Raw genomic sequence first — 23,918 nt, 5'->3', positions numbered from 1 at the left:
TAAGGATAACTTTGCAAGTGAGTACCGAAACACATGTGGTTGCTAATTTATTATTACATGTAGCACAGCGACAGAGGCAGTAGATCTAAATCTAACTGGATGACATTCATTATATTGTTACAGTATAGGAGGAAAATCCAACAGACGCCCACAGAAAAAAGAAAAATATCTGTACTCCGAATGAATAGGAAAGTAAGTGTCATTGATATGAGGCCGTTGAGCAATAATTAGGGATTCACTCATAGACGGTTTCTCTATTATAGGAGCTAACCAATGGGTTTTGGTCTTTTTTGAAGCACATTTGCAGTCATTTTCTTTCTCTGGGTGGGGAAGAGAGTAAAGAAGAGTGAGTCCATTAATGGCCACTACACATGTGTAACACATGGCATTTCTAAAGTATCCACTACTAATTGGGATACGTTTTGATCTTATAGGTGCACGTAGAACACTAGATGTGTAGTTGAACATAAATAGACTATGGCAAGAATTAAAAAGGACGAAAGAGGTGACAAGAAGAACTTAATATAGATACATCATGTAACTCCCCCCCATGCATAGGAATGTGAAGATTTGAGTGCAGTAAATAGTGTTGTTTCAGAAAGTGTGACAGCAATTAAGATCTAAAGAAAGTGTCTATAGGCCTCATTACACGGACGGAGGTAAGGGTTTACCGGTACCGGTAAGAGCACCGGTACCGGTAAACCCTTACCGCCTTACTACGAGGTCCCTTTGCGGGTAGGTACTTTAACACCTGCTGTTTAGCAGGCGTTAAAAACCAACCCGCAAAGAGACCAGGGTGCTAATTACGGTACCACAATTTGCGGCACCATAATTACTGCCTTCCCCATTCCCATAAAGCCCTATGGGGCAAAAATGGGAATGGGGAAGGGCAATGGGGGAAGGGGGAATTACCGCCCCGCCAACCTTGGAATAGGGCGGTAATTCCCCTTTCCACCAAGGCGGTGCCGGTATTTTCCCGCATGGACCAAGGTGCTAATAGCACCTTGATCCTCCGCCTACCGTGTAATGAGGCCCTATGTCTCATCAATTGAGAGTTTTACATTGTTGTTTACCCCTGATGAAGTTCCCTGATTAACTCAAGTTTAGAAAAAATGAAACATGTTAGGTTTTGGGGGTTTATTAGACAAAGTAAAATAATCAATGTATTTGAGATTTATGAAGCACATGGACGCTGTAGGTGAGATGATAGTTAAGTAGTGTGAGAAGCAAAAAATGTGTGTGACTTATGTTTATTTTTTCTTCTTAAAATAGACCAAAATGAATTGTAATATAGGCCATTGTGTCGAGAATTGTAAGAATAAGCAACAATTGATGCTGTTATTGTATTACCAAATTGATCCATGCTATATGTGATGGTTACTGTGAACAGAACAATAGACCTTTTCTATAGAATGCATTAAAATTGTGTGTTTTTGATAAAAAAAAGATTGATGACTTTGAAAAACTACAATAATTCCCTCTTGATAGACCTGACTTTGAAAGTACACAAATCTCACAATGAAGCAACCTTTTAAATAAATCTGCATGAAGAGATTATGCAAAAGGAGCATGATTGTAGCGTTTATTTCTCCATCTTAAGTGGAGGTTTCCAAGTACCTGAATTCTAATTGATATTAGCTGAAACAAAATTCCTCTTGGCTTTCTACTGCATTTTCATGCTTCAAAACTGAGTGATAAGGTCACAAGATCAGTCATTGTCTGACACAGAATTACAGATGGTTATTCATGATTCTATGGAACATTTGAAATTCTAGAAAATCACAAACCTTTTAAATCAAATAATCTGACCTGTACATAGGTTTTCGAGAGGCCTGTGACATTTGGTTGCCACTCCCCTAACAAAGGCCCGACCAATCAAATTGCCTACAAGAAAAGAAAGAGCAGTCAATGAGCTAATCAATTCCACTAGAATGTGATGAGGTAACAGTTTTCATGGGAGACAGCACAGTACTTTACAGTGAGATAAGTCGATCTGCCCATGCTCACAATATCATCCTTTGTCTCTGAACATAAAGAACTGTAGTATTTACCAGAAAGTTCTTTTGGAGTTACTTTGTTTAATAGCTGCTACAATTACCAAAGAATGTACCAATACCAAGTCGGCATTGCAGGGATGTGATACTTTTATTAGGCATGTAAACACAGATCTCTTCAGCAGGGATTGAAAATGCTACGCTATCGTCTGAACCCTTGTGGTACTCAAAACTATCAATAGGCATCTTAGTTGAGTTATTGCACATGATCGGTATATTCCACAAAGAAATATGAAAATTACACATAAGTTATTCTATAAGGAATACATAATATGTATGTGTGCAAGAGTGGCCACATGATGCATTACAGGATGAATTGATCGGATTTGAACTGGTAGTCAATAGCCAAAATTAGCAACACAGTACACAATATCATGTGTTATTTATGTTTAATAAAAAGAAAATGTGCAGAGACTTATTTGCATCAGGTACACAGGTAGGGCCACTCCCAAGATGGAGGCCTGGTGCACATGACCCTTTTCCCACCACTTAACATGTCTGACAAACCTCCAGCAAAGGCCAGCAAAGGCACTAGAACTCATTTGCATCCAATTTCTTTCTCCTGGAAAACTAAGACACATTAATAGATCCAAACTTTGGCTGTTGTATAGTGAAACCATGTTTTGAGTTCTTGCACATAGACACACTTTTCAAATGGAGGCTATGAAAAGGGGAACTCAGACAGAGGGCCTCATTACAACTCAGGCGTTAAGGGTTAACGCCGTCGTTAACCCTTAACGCCTGAATCCGATTTTAACGGCTGCTTTTAGCAGCCGTTAAAATCCATGGCGCTAAACCGCCTTGGTGCTAATTACGCCACTGTAATTTACGGTGGCGTAATTAGCGCCTTCCCCACTCCCATTATGCCCTATGGGGCAAAAATGGGAAACGGGAAGGGTAAAATGGGAAATGGGGATTTACCGCCCCACTCACCTTGGAATGGGGCGGTAAATCTGCCATCCACCATGGTGTAAACTTAGTTTACACCATGGTGGTAAAGTTGGCATACTTACCGCCTGGGTCGTAATGACCACCAGAGAGTGAAAAGAGGGTGATGGAGGGGAGGGTGAATGAAGGAGAGTGAGAGGGTGCGTGTGAATGAATGATTATGAGGAAAGATCAGGGATCTGAAACCTATGGCTCTCCAGATGTGTTGCACTACAGCTCCATCAGCCCTAGCCAGCCAAGTCAATGGTGAGGGATCATGGGATCTGTAGTCCGAAACATCTGGAGAGCCACAGATCGCAAGCTCCTGAAAAAGGTGAATGGATAAGGGTATGGTGCTGGAGAGATGAATGAAATACTTTGAAGATGGGTTAATTCATGAATGTGTAAGGGCATATGATACTGTTAAGATATATAGGTGGATACATGTATATCTGTGATAGGGATGAATGGATTATTTAATAGACATAGAAGGTTGGATACATTATTATCAGGCTAGATGAATAAATGGTAATGGGAGTATTGGTGTAACAGAACTGACCTTTTTGTGCGCTGAACATGGTTTACAGTAGTGGCAGGATCAATGATACACACTATCCATTACCGCTATTAATATGCGGGTGGAAATGAACAGAAACATAAATAGAAATACTCAGTGGTCGTCAATTCAAGTCACTTTATTTGGCCAGAAGCCATAAAAGTCATACATGGTAAAAGTACAGTTCATCAAAATGTATATACCAAAAGAAAAACACTGTGATCATGAATGCAATACAATGGGCTGTGAATATGATTAGAAATACCAGACAGAAAAAAAGACAGAAATAAAAAATAGCCTCAGGTTTATAAAACATAACAAATCGTAAACACTAATTACATCAGGTAATATCCCAAACCTCTAAAGTGCAGACTACAGACAAAGAGCTTGTAATACACTAGTAGCCACTGGGATGGCATGAGGTTATGGTGCACCACTTTCACTCATGTATTATTGGGACCCTTTAATTACCATAGCTATACACAGACCCACTTCACATAGATAGCAAGGGAATAGGGGCCACACAACCCCCAGCTCCAATACCTAAGGAGGAGAATAGACACACCCAATCACATTATACAAAGTTCATTAGAATACAGCAGGGAGTATGCCGCGCTAACTTCCACAACAGTCAGGTGGTCAAGAACGGATAGTAGCAACTAATCCCACCCATAGTAATACAAATGAAATCGAACACGATGTGCCACAACCAGGATCCTCACCCCACTAACCCTACCTTCAAAAATCTGCATACCTAACTCACCAGAAAATGGACACAAACAACTCTTGCCTAGCAAACCGCATGCACTTTACCACACCGCGTCAACAACAAACCAACAACACATAAACAGCACCAACAGCACACAAGGTCTCGCCCCGGTCCAATACTTACACCAAAGCTCAGCGCATGGTGTATACCGAACTGAAGCCGCCAACAGCACACCACCTCTCTCACTCTCCTACACCCTCTTCCCCCGACTAACCCAACCCCACCCACCTTCTTGCTTTACAGATCCGCTGGAGCGCCTGGGGACGTTGGTAAGGGTGCGCTATATACATACCTTTAAGGTTTTACATTTAACATACATGCTACTGCCAATCCAGGATTAACTGTAAGTCCATGGATCTGCACTGAGTAAAACATTGAATTCAACGAAGGGGTGAGGGTGTAGTGGCAAAAATGCATGTCCTTTTGGCAAAGGAGGATAATAAATCATGGTTTCCTCCACGCCTCATCAGAAAGGACACAGTACAGAAACTAGGCAGGAGTCCAATACACTAAAGTATGTCCAATTGGTAACAAGTTAAACATATAACGATTTCTGTGCTGAGGTTTCCTGAATAATTAGTAGGCAAGGCTCAATCACACCCACCGTATTTAAGAGAAGGTGTCCACAATTCATTTTTCCTTGCTAGTTGCAAATCTTCGCGCATTTCACACAATTTGACTTTCAGGAGTTCTTGAACACTGGCTTTATCCCTTAAAGTAATGCTATAAGGGCAAGACAAAATATGAGCCAACAATTAATGTAACAAAGGGATCTTACGACAAAACTATGGCCCTTACCTGATTCGTCGCTCTTACCTGATTGCTTGCCATAACCATATACATGATGTAGCCCTCCGCAACAAGAGGCACAGCTTTGCCAGTCTATGCATCTTATCTGATTTTTCACTCTTACCTGATTGCTTGCCATAACCATATATATATACCCGATGTAGCCCTCCACACCAAGAGACGCAGCTTTGCCAGCCTATGCATCTTACCTGATTTTTCACTCTTACCTGATTGCTTGCCATAACCATATACCTGATGTAGCCCTCTTCACCAAGAGGCACAGCTTTGCTAGTGTATGCCCTACATGAATCACCTATAGGCTATATATAATCTGTATGTATTGTCCTGGAATTTAAGAATGTCACTTTGCACTTACTGTAACTAGCGCACCTCATACCCAAGGGTTTGGTGCGCTGCTACAAATGCAAAAATAAATAAATAAAATAAATAATACCCAGCTATGGTTTGTTACCAGAAAAAAGGACTATAAGCTTACAAAATGATTTTTGTACAAAATGCTGCTGCCGGGTTAGAACAGGGACCTGCAACCTTTGTCTCTCCTCATGCCAAGTGCCTAAAGTTTCAGAACCCTGGGTTAGACCATACTGATAGCCAGGCAATAAAACGGCATGATCGTAACTCATCCTCAATAAATGGATGACTGATTTCACTATGCACAGTGAACGAGGGAGCCGGTGAGGCAAGATTCAAAATGTGCTTAGGAAAAACATCCTGCATTCTCTGTATGGCGGTAACACTCTCACAACCCCAGGTCTCTTCTCCATACAAGGTACTGACACACTTGTTATCGTGATATTCCATAAGAGGGCATCAATTGTCTGTTTCCCCACATATCTCATATGGGCAAAAATAGCACCAGGAGCTTGGGGCATGGCCGAGAACTGCCTGGTGATGTGTTTTAGGCCTGTCAATGACTTCAACAAATCAGTATCAAGGTAAGTGAACTCCCTCAATCTTTCCTTGCTGTCACCATTCAATGTGAAATTATGGGGAAGACCTTTTTGGGCACCAATAATTAAGACTTTGGATTTGCCAAGATGGATGGGTGGCTCCCTATCCGACATCTTAGCAGAGTAGGTGTTTATCAATTGCTGCAAAGTGTATGGAGCTTCAGCAAGGACAGCAGTGTCATCCGTGTAACTTAATGCTGGCACTCGAGTCCCATCTAAACTCACTATTAGCATGTAAAATTATTATTCCGTTTTATATTGCACACATCACCACATTAGCGATCCGAAAATGCCAAGTACTGTTTAGAAACGAATTGTGACCCTGCCCGGGGTGGCAACCAGACTGTGGTCTGTAGGTGAAAAGGAAATCTGGCCTAGGAGAATTAGGAAAGATCGAGAGGCGGGATAAGTCAGGGAGCGATTTTTGGGCTGTATGGATAGTTTTGGGTGTTTTCGCCAAAAGATATGTTTTTATTGGCATTTGTATAGTTATAGTCATGCATTTTAGTTTCCATATCGCATGCCTACATTTAGGTTAGCAACAACAAACAACCATTAACAAACAACTTGTGGAGCTGATATTAGGTTGAGTGTTGTTGTGGATGTGTTAGGGCCTTGAGATGTGGTCAAGGGTGCCTAAGGGGTGTGGGGATACTGACCAGATAATCACAGTTGAAATGTTGGCAAGTGGTATTTTTGGAGTTATGCCAGCAGTCTTCCAGAATTACCTGTGCGGGAACCACTCAGCCTGTGGTATTTTTATAGCTGGGCAGAATTTTTTAATACCTTAGAGAGCAGAGATAATTATTGTTGGCAGCAAAATCTGCCCAGTCTTTTCACTGAAGCCAAAGTAATAAGGCAGCATATTTATTTTAGAACAAAAGGTAGCTCGATTTTGTTGATAAAACAATCAATTGGGAATTACATGTGCTGATCACTCAAGGTGCCCCATATCAGGTGTGGATAGCCGATGTGTTCCTACTTCTCTATTTGCATCCTGAGACAATTATAAATAAAGCACTACAAGTCCCAGAATGCAAAGTAAAAACCAGGACTGAATGAGCCAATCTATCTGCCATGGAACAATTTAAGAACTCTGCACATGAATAAAACACTGTGAAAATAAGCATTTAAGGCATTTAAGGCTAGAAGTGTTTGCGTGTTTATAACATCACATTCCCACTTAGTGAAAAGGCACTGCCCCAGAAAAGGAAAATGCCTGCACACATTGCCGAAATTCCTCTTTCATAAGGTACATATCCCATACAGCGAGGCAGCCATAAATCACCAGGAGACTAGTCCTGGAAGCTTTGATGCTACAAGGCAACCCACTCTTTTTCATGGCCAATCTGCCTTGTCTCTTCCTTTCCAGTAACTGGCTCCTAATCTTACATCGCCATGTTATGTCTTTTTGTTTTCTAGTTCAAATAAACTTTTACATAAATATAAAAACACAAATATAAAACACTTTTTTGTTCAAATAAAAGTTATCCTTATTTATCACGATTATCACAATTATCAATTTTCGAAGAAAAAAGGGAAAGGGAAAAGGAAAAGGGAAAACTATAGCAATCGTCAAACTATGACTATGGCCTGAAACACATCTCAGCCAAAAAACTTCCCTTGTGATATCTGTCAAGTTTTCTGCATAATGGCTTACATACCGCACATATACCTCATTCATTCTAGGACAAGATGTTTAAACATGTCTGATTGATTCTATTGGCTGAGCATCATTATACAGACTACATAGTCGCTGTTCTTTAGGCAGACCTATCCATGCACTTTTTACCTCCAGTACCTCCAATCTATTGAAATGCTATGCCATGAACATCCTCCGCGTTATTGGGGAGGGTAGCAATTTTATGTACATTTGAGGCTTTTTATACCCATAGTGCATTTTAGCCTATGTACTCAAGTATATCATTGATGCTACTTTATCATAGCTGGCCACCCAATCCCATTTTTCAGCACGATTGTTTAATGCTTTCATTATTACACTTTGCCTGTACTCCCAGTGCAGTATCCAGAGCATCTTCGTAAACAATGCTTCATTTTTCTTTTTGAATACCTGTAATACCTTACATTTGTTATCATTTAATGCACTCTTCATCTGCCCCGGAGAGAATTTTCTGTAGCAAACTGTATTTTTATATATAGTTCACCTAGGTTTATGTATATTAAAGTTGCTAAAGAGAACAGGCTGAGCTGTAATCGTATCGCCTCGACTGGAGTGCAGTTTGTAAGGCCCAAAATCTTTCTCTACATGAGACCTTAGAGACGATCTGTGCAGCTCTTCAAATCATCATAAGATGTTTCCAAGGCGTATAAAAAAGCACCAGATCATTTCTGTTTATATATATTTATGACTGGCACTAGGCTGTACCCTGCAGTTTTATTTGGGAAATGGCTTCTTTATTGTGTAGAAATATTTCCTTTTTACCCTATGATGTTAAATAATATCCCACATTTTTATACTGCCAATCTCACCCAGGGGATTACTGATGGCACATTTCCCTGCATGTTATTTACCAGTAACCATAAATTGATTTTTCTTGAAATGTACTTTTCATCCATTAATTTCAGTTTTAAAGTTGTCTGGAAGCTATGGCTGATGCACTTGAAGGTGTTGCCAAATGTTATCAAGTCATCGGCATATCCTATCCAGCCAACTTTATTTATGCCGAGTTTAGGAAATGCATTCCTTTTTTCTCCAAATACGCTGCCAAAGTCCAAGAAAAGCAGGTTAAATAGGGTGGGAGCCAACGTACATCCTTGTCTGACTCCTCTCATTATTGGTATCTGTTTTGAGAGTTCACCCTTATTGCCTAATCTCACTCTTGCCAAATTGTCCTCATATATCAGTTTGCAAGCATGTAAAAGGTGATCTGGCATACCCAACTTTTCCAATTTCACCCAAGGTTTACCATGTCAATAGTGTCAAATGCTGACAAAAAATCCATAAACAGTAAGTATATTGGCATTGCTTCTTTCTCTGCTGACTATTCCAGAAGAGTACTTGCTAAAATGATGTTCAAATTAGTACAACAGCCTCTTCTAAAGCCAGTCTGGAATTTACCAGTGATTTCTTCTTTTTCAACCAATTGATTTATTTCCTTCAGGATTATTGAGCAGAACATTTTACTTGATACGTCCATCAGCGCAAGTAGACAGTAATTTCTGGTAGTTCCCTAGATCCTTTTTTAAATATGGGTATTATATGCAATATCTTCCATGAGTCAGGCAATCTTCCTGCATTTATTATTTTTAAGAACAATGTTTTATAGACACCTGCCCACAAAGAAGGGTTAGCTTTTATTATCAAATTACTTATTCAATCTTTTTATCAATTCAATGAGATCATCAAATTCGACTTGTATCCCCATTGGAGACTTTCTTTCCACAATACATTTGCTCCCTAAATATTTTTCAAAGAGATATTCTTCCCATATAGTTTCATTAATATTACAAATAATCTCACCATCTCCTTTTTTGTCAATGGATTATATTTTGGCCAAAGTGTTTTGCTATCTCCATCAATCAGCAGCCTGGCCATACTTTGCTATACCACATTGTCGGCAGATATCCGATATCTTTTTATCCAATTTGAATATTCATTTCTCACTTTACATATTATCAGAGATCTTTCCATACCCAACAAATTTGATTTATCAATCTTTTTGAGTTGCTTTTTAAATGTTTTGTTGCAAGCACAAATAATCTTGTCATATGGCCTACCATTGTTTTGTCCATGCTTAACTGATGTAAAGTTACCCATCGGCATAAAACAATACATATGAAAAGGGATCCATGAAACTATATTATCTGCATTCTCTATAAGGAGATAATCATCATCAATGATCATGGCCCACCTTTTTGCTTTTTTCAAATTTGTATCAGTCCAACCTAATCTATTACCGCCTGCATTCACTTTACCAGAGCCCACTTTATCAAAGTCGGTATATTTCAGAGATGGCAATGAGTATCGAAATGACAATATAGCATGGTCGCTATAATCTGTGAATAAGATATGCATTTCCAAGATCTGCTGATATAGCTTTTCACAGACATAGATGTAATCTAACATAGAATAGCTATTTCCATTCCACCATGTAAAGGCGGGTGGCATGCCACCCTTTACTGTACCATTATGAATTTTAAATTACAGATCTTCAAAGAATTTACACCAAGTCGATGCGTTAGTTAGCACACATCTTTGTTGAAATTCAGAGACATCACTGATAGCTATCTTTTTAGGCATGACACAGTTGACATTCAAATTTGCCCCCATTTTGACATCTAAATTAGGATCTTCATCACACTTCATTCCTATTACTTCCAATACCTTTAGCTGAATACCCATTGTGTATACCACCCCGGATGGATCGTAAATATTTACCAGCAATACCTTGTGGTTAATGTCCATTTGCTCCTCTATCACTAACACTCCGTACATTTTTTCCTTTTCATGTCATTGATTACAAGAATAGCCATGCATCCATAAGGGCAGCCTTTTTCACCCCTTACAGCAGGATGCACATATGAAGTATAACCATCAATTTGGGCCTTGCCCAATAACCACGATTCCTGTAAAAATATAATATCAGCAGAATTAAACAATTTACTGGAGCCATCCGTACTAAATAGGTGTGTATGCCCTCCGGTATTCCAGGATTTAATTTCAATGCTAGATCAGGATTTCATCGTAATAGAAGGTAGAAATGAACATAACCACTCCCAATGTGATTTGGTATTGCGCTCAAATAGTTATTCAGTGTTTTTTTGTACATACATATTGTTAGTATCATTCTTTTTCCTTTTTCCCTTAATCTCATTTTGTTTAACTTTTAAATGTAAATGTTTAGTGCAATCATGATCAAGTTTGTTTTCCCATCTACAAAGTACTGCCAAGTTTGCTCTAACTAGGCCAACTCTTTCCTCTGATGCACAATAGATCTTGGTTACATAATATGGACATAAGTCTACAAATTCAAAATCATTACTTTTTATTACTCTCAAAGGGAGGAGAGTATTAAACATTCGCAGTAAACAACCTCTATTCATTGGTCGCTTGGAACCTTTCTTCACAATAACAATTGCAAACTCCCTTTTTGAGAGATTATTACCATTGGATGGGGTAGCTTTTTCTGGTACAAGCAACTTGTTAACTTTCTTAATAGGCATAACTGAGCCCTGATTTAGATTACTGTTCAATTTAACACTTTCTGCACTAGAAGCACAGCTTATTTCTAAAGTTGTGTTCACGCTTTCTAGTGCACTTTCCTCAGATTCTTGGTGCTGTACTGTTGGTTTATCTTTAAGGGTGTTTGCACCAATTAGCCAAGTAAGCTTGCAGGCTTTCTTAGCGGCTCTATTAGCTCTTCGTACCACTTTTTTTCTAGATATTTTCGATGCACGGGGTATAATTTCTATACTGTCTTTTCCAGATTGCTCATTTATTTCTTCCATCATCTGGGATTTCTTTGATCCATTGATTTTGGGTTTCCTCATTCTACGTTTTTCTCTTTTAGATAGGAGGCAATCTTCTTCTTCCTCATCCCTGCCATCCAAAATCTCTAACTTTGTAGATTCCAAAATCTCCAGATTTTGTGTCTATAATATATCATTGTGCACTATATTATCTTGTCTTATCGGAGGTTGGTGCATTATAGGATCATTGTCTAAATGTACAGGTTTTTTTGTGAGGACCTCTGTCAGCAGATATGTGTTCTTTTGTACTTGTGTGTTAGTTTAGGCAAGGTTTTTAATGCATAGCTTGAAGACAGATTATGAGTATCTACTCTTTGAATTTGTCATTATAGAGACTATCCATGCTCACTTTGTTGCTGATGGTTTCAGTATGGTCCAACAGATCATCTGTCACTTTAGGATTTTCATCATTACACCCAGTTAGTCGGGGGGAACAGTCTAATCTTGCATAAGATACTAATAGTTGGTCATTAGTTTGAATGATAGTTAGCTAATTGGTGAGCGACTTGGTCTCTTTAGCATTGTTATCTGGTTCCGAGTCAATTGTATCACCTGACAATGCAACCAAAGTTTCAGTAGTGAATTATTATTGTCTATTTCTGCCGTTGTGCATGCCAGAGTTTCACATAGGTCTGGAGAAGGATATATTTCAATTATAGCTCTCTGTCCATTATAAAAGTCTGTTATTTTGTTCTTTTTAGGTGCTTCCGGTTTTGTAACCGCTTCCGTGTTAGAAATCTTGATCGCGCCCTCATTCGCAGCAGCCTTTTTAACAACAGTTATCTTTTGTTTGCTGTTGAGTAAAGTCATTTTACCAAGCATAGCACTCCGTGTAGAACAACCGACTTGCAATAGCGTATTTGAACTCACATTACTGGTGCAACCCCAGTTGCTCGTATTTATTGTCTTCTGCAGTATCAATTACCAATTTAGCCCCGGGCTGATCAAGCAATTCAAAGGCCACCAGGGCCGACAGTCCCTGCTTAGTCCGTCATAACTCAGGGGCTGGTCTGACTTAAATGTATTTGTAATTTGGTTCCACTTTTAGGCTGATCCCATCCAAACATATCAGAAAGACGGATATTATCATTCTAAGCCAGTATGGCAAGAATAGTCGACCTAATTGATGTTTACCATGTCTTATGACATTATATATGAAGCGTAGATGGTAACGTGATGATATTTCAAAGACAGTGGCATATATCTTAGTCACTTACAGGGGAGTCTGCTGAAGACATTTTTATGGGTATGGCTCCTCGCAGCTCGCAAAATAGGGAGCCGCCAGCCCCACCAGCTAGCTGCTAACCACTGACAGCCACACTCGTCTCCACACTCTGTTATGCCTTTACCATTCCCCTTATTAGTATAAATATGAACTTTTTTCAGGTATTAGGCTGCAAGGGCTAGAACTGACCTGCTGTACTATGAATGGATTGACAGGAGTATACATCCAATCCAGGTCTTCCTGGTGCTGTCATGTAAGGGTCGGGCTAAATCCTGATTGAACTGACGTACTAATGGAAAAAACAACAGACTGAAATACTGTGTTTCCTTACATGAACCTGAAAGCCCACACAACACAGTAATAATATTTTAGCCAAGTTAGCTTCACCACCTTTCAGACAAAACTCAAAATGAAGTTGTCAATGTTTTGTAAGTTTGTTAGTTAGGTTTGTTGCCTATTGAATGCTAGACCCAGTAAAACAATTTCCATTATTTTCAGATCGGAAGACTGCAGGTATGATATGAATAAACCAACTTTTATCTCACAAAGTTGTGGTGGCCAAGATCGGGCCCCTTCCCAAGGGCCACTCGGCATCAGCCTCAGTTTGCAGCAAATAATGGAATGAGACACAAAATGATGGTAAACCAAGCTTCTTGAATTAGATAGCACATACACAGCATACAGAGATATCAGCGGAGACGAAGGAAAATACAGAAGGATACATGTCCCGGCAGTCAGCACGCAGAGCTCTCTCAGGCCCACCCCTAGAGTGCTGATTATATAGCATATCATAGGCAAACACTAATATATTATAGGACTTTCACACTGGGGGGTGTTACTTGGCACGATATTGCAGACATTTGACAAGAACTGTTGACATCTCACTTGTGACCTTGTGACGCAGCCCTGTGGGGATATCGTGTTGTATTATGGATAAGCAGCAGTCACAAAAACCCTACAGTTATCTCCCATATACAGCAGGGACGTCATTTCACCAAAATGCCAGGGGTAGCAGAAATGACATCGCACGACCCTTGACCTCCGATGACATCACAGGAAGTGATGTAATTTGACCCCACCCCAAAGTGATATTGCGGGAAGCGATGATACATGACCTTTCACCCCTTGACAAAACAAGAAGTGGCATCACATAGCATTGTTCCTAAGTACACTATGAAAAATATGGTTACGATATCACTATAATGTGATGTACATTTCATACAAGAATGGATCGCTATATGTATTGTTAAGATCAGTGTGTATAGGCCCATATTACCAAATAACTGTGAATGCAAGCAGACGTCCATGACCAAATGATAATGATGTGTTTTTTTATAGCACTTACGCTTAAGCGCTTGATATAGAAAAAAAATATATACCCAATATCATACAACCTTTGTTGGTACTCATTTATCGACCTCAGAAGAATGAAAGGCTGAGTTGTGGTGTTTAAGAACAGACTAAATCAGTGACTCACCCACTGAAGTGTGCCTGAAATAAACATTTAATGAGTCTGGGGGGGCGATGTTGTGCACGAGAGAAAATGGCTGCTCCCGTGTAAGCTCTGGCTGCATCCAGGGCCGAAATGCCGAAATAAGTATTTTTGTACTCCGGTTCTACGCAATTTTTACAGAGAACGTGCAGCAATATCAACTGATTGCCCACACGAAATTTGGACTGAAAGGTGAAGGCATTCCCGAGATGTGAAGCCTTCGGATCTCTGTGGCGGTGCAAGACGCGGCCACCGAGGACCGAGGGGAGGAGCCCGGTGCCCGAGTAACATGAGCGGCGGCAACAGAGCGAACGATCCGTCCATCAAGTGAGGGTGAGTCGCAGGCGCTCCGGACATCGTAGAGCGCCTGCAGACCCCCACCGAACCCATCACAGCAGCTACCACTGGGGCCCGCCGCGGAGGAGGTAAGCCGAGCCCGCTCCCCGCGCATGTCCCCCTGCTCTCTGTGCGGCCTGTAAGCTGCGCTGCAGCCCCCTGAACTATCCGGAAGACACAGGAGAGTTGAGCGGGTGGGTCGGTCAACTGGAAATAAGACTTTGTGCCGCAGGGGCACGAGACATTGACGAACAGGCGGGGGTGCGGTGCATTGCCGTCCCGTCCCACCCTCCCCCACTCCTTCGCCGGGAAAGAAATACACGCTGTTCAACCAGGCTGAAATATAAGGTGAAACAACGGACACACCGCCCAGGCCGCACATAACAAAGCTCCCCCTGGACCATTCGGTGGCCGTGCACAGACAGAAAGCCCATATGTGTGGATGAGACAAACTTATACCTCGCCATCCCATATAAAACATGTCCAGAGGGTGCGCGAGAGGCTACAAATAAGGCACCGGCAAGGGCATTGTTGCTGACATTACGACTTAGGAAGAGGACAAGACACCAGAGCAGCATAGTATAACCCCCTTAAGATACGCAGAGGAGGCAACGGGCTATCACACTACCTCACCCTGGAATTGGAGCAACGGGCTGAAAAGCAAAACGGGGCATGAGAATCACATCCCCCCAAAGGCGCTAACGTAGGCACCTCCAGGCCAGATTTCTGCAAGATATATCTTAAAGACAACGCACCATCATCCAAACCACCTCAGAGATCATCGGGAACTTCTACAAAGACATCAAGCTGGTGACCAGAGGCGACCACCACCAACAGTACTTTGCAGCGGATACCAGTCAGGCTCACATGGGCGTAATATTTCAATACAGGGTACGCTGAAATCCGAACATTGGGTTGGCCTGTCTCTAGCGCTCTATAGCTTAGCTCACGCTCTATATCCTGGGCATAAGACAATTGGTAAGGGAAACTCTGGTGCAACCCCTTCTGATTCACCTCTCAGGGCAGGAACGATGCCCAAAAACTTTGGCCCTAAGAAGAAGAGAGGGACCATCGATAAATATACGACTACAATGCAGAAGGACACTGAACTCGAGATGGATGAGGAAATGCCCGCGCAGGAAAAGCAGGTCCCCTCAGCTTCAATGATGGACCCCCAGGTGGTCTTTCTGGCCATGCAGCAGGGCTTTGCGGCCTTCACCGACAAACTCGACGGAATCACAGCAAGTGTTGCTACTATAAAAACCCAACTTGACAAAACAACATCTCGCATGACCGAGGCAGAACCAAGGATATCAAGCACAGAGGACGCCTAAGAAACCCTGAAAAACACAGTTTCCAAAATGGCTATAGAACTAGGGGCGGTGAAGTCCAAATGTGAAGATTTAGAAGCGAGGTCTCGAAGGAACAATATTCGCATAATTGGAGTTCCGGAGGAAGCTATGAAAGGATCAATGGAGAAAGCTGTGGAGGACCTACTGCATACACTATTGGGTGACCCGGGATGGTCGCCAATGTTCATAGTGGACCAGGCACACAGATCACTTGCCCCAAAGCCGAAACCCGGGGCATATCCCAGGCCTATCATAGTATGCATGATAAACTACAGGGACAGAGACCTGATCCTGAAAACCGCCAGAGAGAAACAGGAGCTAAAATGGGAAGCTAATATCATACGCATCTTTCCAGACTTCACTTTGGCGGTGCAACAAGAAAGGAAGCTCTTCACAGGGGTCAAGAAAATCCTTCGCGATCAGCAAGTGCAATATGCAATGCTTTACCCCACCAGGCTCAAAATTCAACCTCAGAATAAATCATATTTTTTCACATTGCCTGAGGAGGCGGCGAACTTTGTAGAAACACATATTCCCACTAACAACGGACAAACCTAAACGGAGGGCAATCTAAGTATCTCTATGGTCATATAATTGCCATCACGTTCAAGAAGTAAGACGGAATAGCAATGGCAGAGGCTTCCCCCCTCGGGAGGCCCACATATGGGATGTCTAAAAAGTATGTTTCAAATTATACTAATAGTGCTAACCCAAAGACGTCATGATGAGTGAGAGTAACAAGCCAGAACAGGATATAACACTCACAGCCAATGTCGGCATGGGCACTAGAAAAGGCCACAGCCCCCCCTGTAGCAGGTGCTCGTGATGTTGCGGAATGGGGAGGGATGGAAATTAAATGGCACAGTTGAAGTTTGGGGAACCTGTGAGGGAGGGAGGTGGGATAAATTTGGGATTGTTGGAGTTGTGTTATGGAAAGGAGGTTAGTAAAGCAAAAAGCACACAGGTCTCAGGCACGAAGGCTCGTAAGCATACAATAGTAATACTCTGGCGTGCACGCGAATGCAAGCACTTCATAGACAATGGCTAAAGCAGGCGATGACAATATTAATGTGTTAAGCTGGAATGTAAGGGGCCTAGGATCTAGCATCAAGAAAAGGAAGATTATGGCCTATATCAGTGATCTTCAAACTTTTTTGGCCTGGGCCCCCCCTGAGCAAAGTTTGGGCAGGCCGGGCCCCCCCAAAAGTGCCAGATGGGCAGTATGTAGAAAACGCTATGAACTTTTGCCTGCTGTCACCGCACCCTACTCCCAGTACAGACCCTGGGCTCTCCCCACCCTGCTCCCACCACTATCCCAGTGCTGCCGCCCATGCTGCTCCCACCACAATTCCATAACACAAGCATATACACATCCATGCACATTTAAATAAAAAATAAATTGCCATAAACGTACCTTCTGAAGGGGCCTGCGCGTGGTTGCTAAAATAACCCGCTCCAGGTTGCTCTGCCTGTATGTGCGAGCAGGGACAGGAGCACCCCCTCGCACATACATACATGCAGTGCCCCAGCTAGCATTTCCAAAGAGCTATGCAAGGCTGGCAAAGCAAAACAACCCCAGCGTTGCATGGCTCAGTGATCATGTGCGGCTGGGGAAATGAACTGTCAAAGGCAAACAGTGTTCCCTTTGACTGTTCAGCCAGCCCAGGAACACTCCCTCGGCTGGAAAAAGCAGCTGAGGGAGTGCTCAGTGTTTCCCTGGGCTGGCTCCTTAGCTGCTCCATAATGGGTGAGGTGACCAGTGGGTGGACGCCCCCTCACCCATTATGGATGAGCCGGCAGGCTTGGACTGGCCTATACGGCAATAGGGCGATAACCGTACCAAAAATGCAAAATGATAATGTAGGCCAGTCAAAATGGGCCACTTTTTTGGCCAATGTGGGCCAGTTTGAGGAGTTACTTCACTATGCAGCTAGTAGTTTTGACCATTTTTGCTGAATAAATATTCTTTAAAGATCACAATTTGTTTACATTTGAACAAAAAACAAACCCTTGGGTACTATTCAAACAGTCTGTGACTAAAGGACTGAATATCCATTTGCGACTGCTGGCCATTTTTTCATTGGTGCCTAAGACCGTTTCATGATCCAGTCTGACCATGTGAGCTACCCCTTCCCATTTCTCCAATCTAAAAAAAAATAACTTAAAAAAAATCTTTTTTTTTTTTTCCACATTTCATGCTGGGCTCTGGCGCCCCCCCTGGGATGTGGCTGTACCGCCCTGGGGGGGGCGCGCCCCACAGTTTGAAGACCTCTGGCCTATATCAATAGACAAGCCGCTAAGATAATCTTCCTGCTGGAAACCCAAACAGGTCCCAGACAGGGCGAGCAATTGATACCGAATTGGGGAACACATCAATATTTCACAACATACTCCAGACGGGCGAGAGGGGCTGCAATATTGATACATAAAACATTACCGCTCAAATGTATAAAAGCTGAATGCAACCTTGAGGGAAGGTATGTGTTGCTCCACGGCAATCTCTGTGATAAGGAAATAGTCTTCCTTAATATATATGGGCCCAACATTGACCGACCAGAATTCTACTCCTCAGTGTTCGAAAAACTGGCGAATTTCCCTACAGCCCAAGTGCTCTGTGGTGGGGACTTTAATACTATTTTAGACGTACAACTCGAACGCACATCAACACAAACTAGAACACTAACCAAAGCAGCACAGACAATACTTACACATATGTCAGACTTAAACCTAATGGATGCTTGCAGAACATTGAATCCCACCAAGAGAGAATACACGTACTACTCCACGGTCCACAACATGCACTCCAGAATAGATTTATGGCTAATAGACAATGTCAGCATGGCTTGGGTAACAAATACTCACATCTACCCTAGGACTTACTCTGATCATTCGCCGATACAACTAACATTGCAAATCCCCGACAGGGTTAAAGACAGACCACCATGGAGATTTAAACCCGCAGTCTTAAGAAACCCGATATATAAAAATTCAATGGCGCAATATATACAAGAATATTTTGACATTAATGAGAACTCTGTCTCGAGTCAGGCAACACTATGGCAAGCATCTAAAGTATGCATTAGAGGTCAGTCAATATCTATAGAAGGTGGAATCCTCAAAGACATTAGGGGTAGGCTAACCCGACTGGAGACACAAATAACATGCCTGCAATCCCAGTATGCACTCACCCTGTCACCACAACTTAGCTCAGCAATAAAGACCAAACTCGATGAATACACGGAAACAGCAGATCAAGAGATCCGATACTTCGATAGACCTGTCGCGGCACGCAGATATGGGGAAGGGGAACGCCCAGGAAGGCTACTAGCAAGAATGGTACGGGGAGAAAGAGGTCCCACAACTATACCCTGCATACAGACGGCGATGGCACAATATCCACAGATCAGAATAAATTGAAGGAAACTTCTATGCATTCTATAAAGAGCTATATTCCCCTCAGTGTACCGTCACAGAAGCCGAGATAGAACATTATCTCTCCCAAGTACCAACAACCCTTCTAGCTGATGTTACTAGGGAATCATTGGAGGAGCCTATCACAGAGGCTGAAATAATTGAGGCAATAAAAGCACTTGTCAATGGGAAAGCGCCTGGCACAGACGGGCTGGGAGCTGAATTCTATAAGGAATTTAGCCACTTATTAGCACCCAGACTGTATGCCGTCTGGAAGGAAGCTTTAGACAAAGGTGAACTCCTTGAAACCACTAGAGAGGCAATAATTACATTCTTGCTTAAGTCAGGGAAACCCCCCAGGGAATGTGGGTCGTATCGGCCACTATCTTTAATAAATACAGATGCCAAGATCCTGGTGAAGATACTAGCAGCCAGACTCACACCATTGATGCCATATATGGTACATGAGGACCAATCAGGGTTTATAATGGGCAGGTCCACAGCAACAAATATAAGACGATGTCACAAAATCATAGCCACAATACCCCCCGAGTCTCAAGGGATAGCGGTCTCCCTCAATATGCGAAAAGCATTCGACACTGTCCCCTGGCCCTTCCTATTCGGGGTACTACAAAATGATGGGTTCGGCCCAAAATTCATAAAATGGATTCAAATATTATATAAAGGTCCCCATGCGAGGATTGGAAATTAATGGGTACCTTACAGACATACTAGAACTACGAGGAGGCACCAGACAGGGCTGCCCATTATCCCCACTAATCTTCGCTCTAGTTATAGACCGTCTAGCAGATATTCTTAGATCACAATACAGCACATTCGGGATTTGGCTCGAGGGCAAACTGCAAATTATAACGCTTTATGCGGATGATATTCTATTATATCTATATCTACAGTACCCTGACCGCACATTGGAAGTAGAAAAGTTTGGTGAATACTCAGGTCTTCGCCTTAACACTAACAAGTCAGAAATATTCCCACTCACGGATAACACCGCGCAACCCCAAAATCTACATGGCCTTATATGGAGTCCGGTACACATCGTTTATTTAGGCGCTAACATTGCCAGAACAGCAAACTTATCTCGCACTTTGAATTATAGTGTACTGGCGGAAGCACTAGGCACCAAAATGAAGCGCTGGAATGCTCTACCCATATCCTTGTTGGGGACAATAGCACTAATTAAAATGATAATATTGCCAAAGCATTTTTATTTATTCAGTACAGTACCAGTCTGGCCCGGCCGCACTCTGTTCTCCAAAATTAATAGTGCCTGCATAGCGTTTGTCTGGGGTGGACATCCTAGATTAAGCTGGAGGGTATTGACAGACACGTACCCAAGGGCGGACTGATGGCACCCGATATGGAACTATATTACCTGGCAGCGCAGGCACACTATGCAGCCGTTTGGACCTCATGCTTCCTCAACCCAGGAGCCCCACCCCCCTCCTCAGTGGAGCAGGAAGCGACGGTAGCTCTACAAATGATAACTAGACCAATCTCCAAACACTACAACACGATAAACTCAACCAAGATCACAATCACGGCATGGTCCAAAATTGTTGACATATTTGGCACCCGTAAGTTATACCACCCGAGTATGCCAATCTGGGGCGACCCCCACACACCCTTCTCCTTAGAAGGTGAGGTGGCGATGCACTGGAGTGCTAGAGGCATCACACAATGGGGACAACTATTTTTGGAAAAGCGCTTTCTACAGTGGGAAGATATTAAAGGCATAGTGGGAAACACAAAGACGCATAAACAACAGTACAATCGGGCAGCAGCCATCACACAGCATATATACCCAACATTTCCGAATGAACCTGAAATAAACATGGGACTAGGCTACATGTACACAGGGGCAACCCAGAAAATTACGGCCTCAGCTCTCTATAAAGTTATAGTGCAGACACGCCCGGTGGTAACTCACACAGCTAAGGGCAAGTGGGAGCAAGATTTGGGGCAACCAACAGAGGATCAAGAATTGTCCCAGATCTGTGCGTTGACCAAACTGATATCATGCAATTCCAGATTCAAACTGATTCACTATAAAATAGTCCATAGGACACACTATACTCCATCAAAACTCAAGCGAATATACCCTGCATTATCTGGTACTTGCCCAAGATGCAACACTGAAAATGCCAACATATTCCATACGTTATGGGACTGTATAAAACTGAGACACTACTGTTCAGAGGTTTGTGGAGCCCTAGATAAGATGGCAGACCACCAACCGGTGGAATGGACACCGAGGATGTGCATGCTGGGGGCGGTGGGGAAAATTAACCCGACGTGGCGAAAAACTCTTAAACCTGAGCCTATTAATAGCCAAAAGGGCCGTATTAATGAGATGGAAGAATGTACAACCGCCAACTAAGGAAGACTGGAACAGAGATATGATGTGGGCTAATGATACTGAAGAACTGTACATAGATTCAGTAATGCCTCCCTCTAAGCCCAGGGATGTATGGACAAGGTATAAACAATATCTGGCAGAGTTAACGGAACAGGAAAACCTGAATACAGAGGAAAGCTAATTTGTATATGTTGTATGACCACAAAGTGTATGTTACAAATGTATGTGCATAACCTGTGTGCAAAGATAAAGTTGTTAAAAAAAAAACATTTAATGAGTCTAGCAATTATTGTATAGAATTCCCAAAAGACACATTATTTGGTATTCCTATTCTTTCTTTCTTATGGTCAGTGGGGAGTGTTAGACCTGTGGGACCCTTGTACTTTTTTTGTGTTTTTTTAAGTGGCCTGACCAAGAAAGCCAGCCCCTCCAGAAGTAAAGAGCGACATGGTGCTGGCCACAGCCCAGGAGCTTGCATTACAAACAAAACAAAAAAAGAAATTTTTTTAGGGGTAGCAATGGAGACCACAGGGGTAGCAAGGGAGAACTCAGAGGTCACAGTTGCGACCTCTGGTGACCCCTAAATGACATCCCTGATATACGGGGCTAATTCTACACTTGTAGCAAATACATGGAAGAGTAGGTCTGCTGTGTCATCTGCCACAGGAGGGGTTTTGGGCATGTCCGCGGTGCTGCGTGCAGAGGAAGCAGAGGGACACAGATGGAGGTGACATGGATGGTCTGAGTCCTAACTGTATGGGAGAACCTAATGTAGAATACCATAGCATAGCTTTTCATAACATAGCATAGCATTTCATAACATAGCATAACATATCATAGCATTGCATAACATAGCATTGCATAACAGCATAGCATAGCATAGCATAGCATAGCATAACATAGCATAGCATTATAATCCTGCCACATCAAAGTGAAAAAGGTTGAGCAGCAAAAAATGGTGCCTGGTCCACACATTTTACAAGACTGATGATGATTGCACTTCACAGCGATTACATGAGTAGACGGACTATTACGTTGATTGTGCAGTCTCCCATGTGTTGTGTTACAGTTCTTCAATTTAAGTGATTGTACAAAGCAGGTTTTGGCAAAGCCAACGAATTAGTGGTGAAGTTTCATGTAACATGAACAGAGTTACGGAAATAAGACATTCATATTCTCATTGAGCAAATCACTAGAATGAATCTCACAAGGATTTGGCTTTTTGTGTCTGCCGCAGCATAATGAAGGAGCACAGCACTTCTAGAAAAGTTGTTGTTGCATTTTGGATTGGAAAAAGCCTGGGTTTGCCAAGAAATTTATTTTTAGTTCTTAAGACAACCAAAGAGGATGACGTTTTGGAATAGCCAAATATAGAATTCTATTTAGAAGCAACTGCATCGTCTAAAATCGTCATGAACAGTGTAATATTCACACCTGCTCTTAAGAGTGTTCTATTTAGAACAATGGAGATAGCAGGCGTTGCTAATATCTCATTTATGTCTAGCAACAATGCTGGTTTTTAACAGTACTTCAAAGTGACCAACAGCTCTATGGCAAGTGGATGAAATCTCACTTGGTTTAGACATTGGTATTACACTAGCAGTGCATTTTACATCTGCAATTAAGGTACTTATGCTCAGTCGACTGCTAAGAAAAAACAATGGTAGGCAGAAGTTTGATGTTACAGCTTGATAACACTAGCTCAAAGAGATCCTAGGACGGTGTGTTTTGGGAGGGAAGGAAAGGGCAAGTAGTGGACAAAAATGCTGTCAATGGGTTGGTAAATAGCCAAACAGCACCCACAAGCTGAGTGTTCCTGCTCACATTTCATCTCCCTCATAGCTGTACTCTAATGCAATAGTTTTGGCTTGTAGGTGGGGCTTACGTTTTAAATGGCTGTACTCAAATGTAATAGTTTTGGCTAGCCACAACTAATGAAGTTGCTTATGGAGGTTTTATATATTTTGAATGGAATAATTTAAGCGGCAAAATGTAGCTTACAACAGCATAAGCAAGGATGTGCGAACCCTGAGAACGAACAAGGCTGAAACACGTGTCTGGGGTTGCTGATTGTACTCTTGTTCAGAGGAGAATTGCCTAGCATTTCGGTGTTGGACGGCTTTCGTGGGTGGGACCAGACTGATATGCAAATGGCTATTTCTCCAC

The 23,918-nt window shown here is 42.2% G+C and overlaps 1 long non-coding RNA gene across 1 annotated transcript in view; it reads right to left on the bottom strand.

Annotated features, from left to right (window-relative positions):
* The window catches only part of LOC138528317 (uncharacterized), a 920,355-nt gene that overhangs the window by 385,214 nt on the left and 511,223 nt on the right, over positions 1-23,918 (bottom strand). Inside the window, exon 3 of the long non-coding RNA XR_011284119.1 lies at positions 1,788-1,884. This is a non-coding gene — a long non-coding RNA (uncharacterized lncRNA). The remainder of the gene's footprint in view (positions 1-1,787; positions 1,885-23,918) is intronic.

The sequence above is a fragment of the Ambystoma mexicanum genome, chromosome 7q, assembly GCF_040938575.1.
Source record: "Ambystoma mexicanum isolate Mex_15411 chromosome 7q, UKY_AmexF1_1, whole genome shotgun sequence".
NCBI classification, from domain to species: Eukaryota; Metazoa; Chordata; class Amphibia; order Caudata; family Ambystomatidae; genus Ambystoma; species Ambystoma mexicanum.
Note: the sequence above shows the minus strand (reverse complement) of the source record. Positions and strands in the feature narration are given on the sequence as shown.